This window comes from Nerophis lumbriciformis, linkage group LG06 (genome assembly GCF_033978685.3).
Source record: "Nerophis lumbriciformis linkage group LG06, RoL_Nlum_v2.1, whole genome shotgun sequence".
NCBI classification, from domain to species: Eukaryota; Metazoa; Chordata; class Actinopteri; order Syngnathiformes; family Syngnathidae; genus Nerophis; species Nerophis lumbriciformis.
The window spans coordinates 51113651-51120313 of NC_084553.2; the positions used below are offsets into that span (position 1 = coordinate 51113651).

At 40.5% G+C, this 6663-nt stretch overlaps 1 long non-coding RNA gene across 1 annotated transcript in view; it reads left to right on the forward strand.

Moving 5' to 3' along the window:
• Positions 1 to 6319, forward strand: part of LOC133608900 (uncharacterized) — a 33345-nt gene extending 27026 nt beyond the window's left edge. Inside the window, exons 2-3 of the long non-coding RNA XR_009815642.2 lie at positions 4614 to 4821; positions 5480 to 6319. This is a non-coding gene — a long non-coding RNA (uncharacterized lncRNA). The remainder of the gene's footprint in view (positions 1 to 4613; positions 4822 to 5479) is intronic.
• Positions 6320 to 6663: the final 344 nt, after the last annotated feature.

Sequence of the window (6663 nt, forward strand, 5' to 3'; positions counted from 1 at the left end):
CAGGCGAGCGGTCCACCCCGGGTCCCGACCCCGGACAGCCAGCACCCCATCCATGGCCACCGGATCTGTGTGTCTTCCCCTCCACAAGGGATAGGGGGGAGCAGAGGAGAAAAGAAAAGAAACGGCAGATCAACTGGTCTAAAAAAAGGGGGGCTATTCAAAGGCTAGAGTATACAAATGAGTTTTGAGATGGGACTTAAATGTTTCTACTGAGGTAGCATCTCTAACTGTTACCGGGAGGGCATTCCATAGTGCTGGAGCCCGAATAGAAAACGCTCTACAGCCCGCAGACTTTTTTTGGGCTCTGGGAATCACTAATAAGCCGGAGTTCTTTGAACGCAGATTTCTTGCCGGGACATATGGTACAATACAATCGGTAAGATAGGCTGGAGCTAGACCGTGTAGTATTTTATACGTAAGTAGTAAAACCTTAAAGTCGCATCTTAAGTGCACAGGAAGCCAGTGCAGGTGAGCCAGTATAGGCGTAATATGATCAAACTTTCTTGTTCTTGTCAAAAGTCTAGCAGCCGCATTTTGTACCAACTGTAATCTTTTAATGCTAGACATAGGGAGACCCGAAAATAATACGTTACAGTAATCGAGACGAGACGTAACGAACGCATGAATAATGATCTCAGCGTCGCTAGTGGACAAAATGGAACGAATTTTAGCGATATTACGGAGATGAAAGAAGGCCGTTTTAGTAACACTCTTAATGTGTGACTCAAAGGAGAGAGTTGGGTCAAAGATAATACCCAGATTCTTTACTGAGTCGCTTTGTGTAATTGTTTGGTTGTCAAATGTTAAGGTGGTATTATTAAATAAATGTCGGTGTTTAGCAGGACCGATAATCAGCATTTCCGTTTTCTTAGTGTTGAGTTGCAAGAAGTTAGCGGACATCCATTGTTTAATTTCATTAAGACACGCCTCCAGCTGACTACAATCCGGCGTGTTGGTCAGCTTTAGGGGCATGTAGAGTTGGGTGTCATCAGCATAACAATGAAAGCTAACACCGTATTTGCGTATGATGTCGCCTAGCGGCAGCATGTAAATACATTTTTTTTTTTACTATGCTTTCATTTTCTATACACACTGTAAATCACTTTGTGATTCTGTCTGTGAAATCTGCTATATAAATAAATGTAAATTACTTATTTTTCCTGTAGGCTTTCAATTTCTGGAGGAGCGAAAGTTTGACAGACATAGCAACAGTAACTAATGGGGGCGGGGCTAAGCGGAACAAATTTGACGAGACAAGCGCAGCAAAATTAAAAGCTGTCCCACTGTCAAACGACGCAGTGGCGAGACGTATATGCGACATTGCAAGTGATCTTGAGGAACAACTCGTAGACAAATTAAAAGAAAGTCGTTTTGCTTTACAAGTGGACGAAGCTACTGACAGCAATAAAGACTGCCTGTTCATCGCATACGTACGCTTTGTGAATGGCGAGTCACTGTGCGAGGATTTGCTGTTTTGCAAATACATAAAAAATAGAGCCACTGCTGATGAGCTGTTCAAGATAATGGACAGTTTCCTCAAAGAACACGACCTAAATGGGAAAACTGTGTGGGCTTTTGCTCTGATGGCGCAATGACCATGGCAGGGTCAAGAAACAGGCTGTAGGCTTTAATAAAGAGGGTTGCGCCAAATGCGCATTGGACACACTGCGTCATTCACCGGGAAGCACTCGCGTCAAGGCAGCTCAGCCCCGAACTCAATGAGGTTTTAACATGTTGTGAGCGCGGTACATTTGATCAAAACACGACCACTGAAAGCGTGACTGTTCTCTGCACTGTGTGAGGAAATGGGAGCTGATCATACGGCCGTGCTGTTTCACAGTGAATCAAAGTGGCTCTCCCGGGGCAAAGTGCTGTCACTTGCCCTGTCTTGCCAAATGCAAAGCTCCTCTTTTGTTTTGCAAAGATTGCAAAGTGGCACTTTTATTTGATTTATTATTGAACTTGATGCAAGTTATTTGATTTATTATTGAACTTGATGCAAGTTATAACACTTTTATTTGATTTATTATTGAACTTGATGCAACTTATAACACTTTTTTTGATTTATTATTGAACTTGATGCAAGTTATAACACTTTTATTTGATTTATTATTGAACTTGATGCAAGTTATAACACTTTTATTTGATTTATTATTGAACTTGATGCAAGTTATAACACTTGTATTTGATTTATTATTGAACTTGATGCAAGTTATAACACTTTTGTTTTATTTATTATTGAACTTTATGCAAGTTCTTTTATTTCTTATTGAACTTGATGCAAGTTATACCACAGCTGCACAGTTATTTTATTCATTATTGAACTTGATGTTATTTTATGTTATTGAGTTTGAATGTATACAACTTGATGTTACTTGATGTTCAATAAATTTGAAAATGTTAAGCTTGGCATTAGTGTTCTGTTGTGGCGATGGGGGCAGGTGGGGCTTGAAAACTCCCCCTTGTCCAAAGTGGGGGATGACAAAAAAAGTTTGAGAACCACTGCATTAGTCACAGCTACACAAAGGACAACTAATGCCCTGAGATCAAAGTCAGCAAGTGATCAACTCCTAAATCCTCATTGACATTCTGGGGAGAAAATGGACACAATATAATCCTTCTTATACACTATTTCCCTGACACCTTCATAAACAGTTGCTCCCCAGAATCACTCCCCGGTGTTGTCCATTTTGTGTATTTCTTGTTTATTCACTTATTCTGTGGTGTGTGTGTTACTCTGTGCTACATTGGTTTGTACTTGGGTCATTTTGCAGCAGCCATGCACTCATGTCAATCAATCAATCAATCAATCAACGTTTATTTATATAGCCCTAAATCACAAGTGTCTCAAAGGGCTGCACAAGCCACAACGGCATCCTCGGCTCAGATCCCACATCAGGGCAAGAAAAAACTCAACCCAATGGGATACGATGAGAAACCTTGGAGGGGACCGCAGATGTGGGGACCGTGATTACATCACATGGCCAAAGATAAGACCTTCTGGAGGAAAGTTCTGTGGTCAGATGAAAAATGTTTGGCCACAATACCCAGCAATATGTTTGGAGGAGAAAAGGTGAGGCCTTTAATCCCAGGAACACCATACCCACCGTCAAGCATGGTGGTGGTAGCATTATGCTCTGGGTTCTGGTTGAATTTTTGACCACTCCTCTTGACAAAATTGGTGCAGTTCAGCTACATTTTTTGTTTTTTCTGAAATGGACTTGTTTCTTCAACATTGTCCACACGTTTAAGTCAGGACTCTGGGAAGGCCATTCTAAAACCTTAATTCTAGCCTGATTTAGCCATTCCTTTACCAATTTTGACGTGTGTTTGGGGTCATTGTCCTGTTGGAACACCCAACTGCGCCCAAGACCCAACCTCCGGGCTGATGATTTTAGGTTGTACTGAAGAATTTGGAGGTAATCCTCCTTTTTCATTGTCCCATTTACTCTCTGTAAAGCACCAGTTCCATTGGCAGCAAAACAGGCCCAGAGCATAATACTACCACCACCATGCTTGACGATAGGAATTGGTGTTCGTAGGATTAAGGGCCTCACCTTTTCTCCTCCAAACATATTGCTGGGTATTGTGGCCAAACAGCTCAATTTTTGTTTCATCCGACCACAGAATTTTCCTCCAGAAGGTTTTATCTTTGTCCATGTGATGTGAGATGAACATACTTGCCAACCTTGAGACCTCCGATTTCGGGAGGTGGGGGTGGGGGGTGGGGGGGGGGGCGTGGTCGGGGCGTGGTCGGGGCGTAGCTAATAGGGGAGGAATATATTTACAGCTAAAATTCACCAAGTCAAGTATTTCATATATATATATATATATATATATATATATATATATATATGAAATACTTGACTTGGTGAATATATATATATATATATATATATATATATATATATATATATATATATATATATATATATATATATATATATATATATATATATATAAAATAAATACTTGACTTTCAGTGAATTCTAGCTACCGTATATATATATATATATATATATATATATATATATATATATATATATATATATATATATATATATATATATATATATATATATACATACATATATGTTTATTTATTTTATTACACACACATAACACTCATCTACTCATTGTTGAGTTAAGGGTTGAATTGTCCATCCTTGTTCTATTCTCTGTCACTATTTTTCTAACCATGCTGAACACCCTTGCAGTTGTGCACTGCACTCTCTAAAAGCCCTAGATGTTATTGTCACATATGCATGTACAGTAGATGGCAGTATTGTCCTGTTTAAGAGTGTCACAACATTGCTGTTTACGGCCGACGAACTGCTTTACGGTAGACGAAAACGTGACTGCTGTTGTTGTGTGTTGTTGCCGCGCTGAGAGGACGTTAATGAAACTGCCTAACAATAAACCCACATAAGAAACCAAGAACTCGCCCTCGATCATTCTACAGTTATAACGAGATTGGGCAGGCATGCTGTTTATATATTTGCACATTGTTTTTCTAGCATGCACACATCGCACTGTATGGAATGGCCTCAATCTTGTTACCTTGCCTAATGACAATAAAGCTGATTCTGATTCTGATTCTGATTCTCACTCAGGTCCGCATGGAGCTGGAGGGAGCGTGGCCTCCAGCTCCGCCGGAATTTCGGGAGATTTTGGGAGAAAATTTGTCCCGGGAGGTTTTCGGGAGAGGCGCTGAATTTCAGGAGTCTCCCGGAAAATCCGGGAGGGTTGGCAAGGATGGAGATGAAACAAAATTTGAGCTGTTTGGCCACAATACCCAGCAATATGTTTGGAGGAGAAAAGGTAAGGGCTTTCCAGGAACACTATGCCTACCGCATTTTTAAAGTGATTTAAAAGTAGAATTGATTGCTCCCATTAGCTGCATTGCTCGCCACCAAGAACGAGACGATTTTTACATGTTAGAATGCAAAAAAAACACAATTTTGTCTTGTTGTCTCTCATAATGATTGTGAACGATCGGCAAAATTCCAAAAAAAGTGCAGTTCCCCTTTAACAGACACAATCCTCTGTCTGAGTTGAGTAGATCAGCTTTGCGGATGCTATCAAGTTTGTACACGTTTCAATACACTATCAGGCCCTGAGTGTACAGGAAATCATTTTGTGCATTTATGTACTGTAGAGTGGAACACTCTTGGTTGTGTCGCTACCACACAGGAAGTCTGATAAAACAAAAGCTTTGTCAGCAAGAACACGTGCCAATGAAGACGCAAAACAGATAGTGCAAGTGTGTCTGGTCTATACATCCTTGGCCATGAGATGACTGACCGAGGGGTCATGTGGGACAGCGGTATAGGAGCGAGCACTGAGGCTAAAGTCTTGTAGCCCCCAGTCCTCCCTCAGGGTGCGGGGGTCTTTGCCGCGGGCTTATCACTTCACACGCACTGTCATTTCCTACCGTCTCGTTCTCTGCTCACCACCTCTTCCTTCCGCCTCCCTGCAGCTCCTTCAAGCAGTCGTCACGCCGGTGCGGAGAGTTTCCTGCAGGAAGGAGAGGTCAACGTTGGGAGCGGAGGGAGGCTGATAGGAGAGCGCTACACTGTCAAATGACATGAGGCAGGGCCCCCTGACCTCTGTCTCTTTGGGAACAGGACACCCAGGTGCAAATACCGAGAGAAGGGCATGTCAAGAGAAGCACCTCTGTCATGACCTCAGTCTTCAAACATCATCGGCTTTACAGACGTGCTTATTGAACTTTTGGACTTTCATCTAGCGTCCCCAAAATGCCAAGAAGGCAAACTGTTTTCCCATACGGAATATTGAAAAGATAAATAATTTGTTTCAGGGTAAAACTGTCACCATTATTAGCAGTTATACTGTAACATAATATACCGTATTTACCTGACACCTTCTATGTTAGCTACTTCTCTTTGTTTTTAATGTCTATTTTCTATTTTCTGCTGGATTTACTCTCTATTTTATGCTGCAGCTGTCACATATACTGTATTTTTCGGACTATAAGTCTCAGTTTTTTCATAGTTTGGCCGGGCTCCAGTGCAACTTATTTATGTTTTTTTCCTTCTTTATTATGCATTTTCGGCAGGTGCGACTTATACTCAGGTGCAACTCATACTCCGAAAAATACGGTACTGTAATATTGTACATGGTAATTGTTATATATGGTTTATATCAGTGGTACCCAACCTTTTTGTAGCTGCGGACCGGTCAATGCTTGAAAATTTGTCCCGCGGACAGGGGGTTTAAAAAAAATTTTTTAATAAAGAAATACAATCATGTGTGCTTACGGACTGTATCCCTGCAGACTGTATTTATATACATGTATATATAGTGTATATATTGTGTTTTTATGTTGATTTAATAAAAATTAAAAAAAATTTAAATAAATTAAAAAAAAAGTAATTTTTTTTTCCTTGTGCGGCCCGGTACCAATCGGTCCACGGACCGGTACCGGTGGTTGGGGACCACTGGTTTATATGATATAGACATAATATAATATAATATATCAGTATATATACTATACTGTACATATATTATGTAAATATTCCGTACATATGTTATATTATATATTTCGCTATATTTAGTGTATTTATACCTGCATTGTCCTTTCCACCCTTACACTTTCCATCATTGTAACTGAGCTACTGTGTTGAACAATTTCCCTTGTGG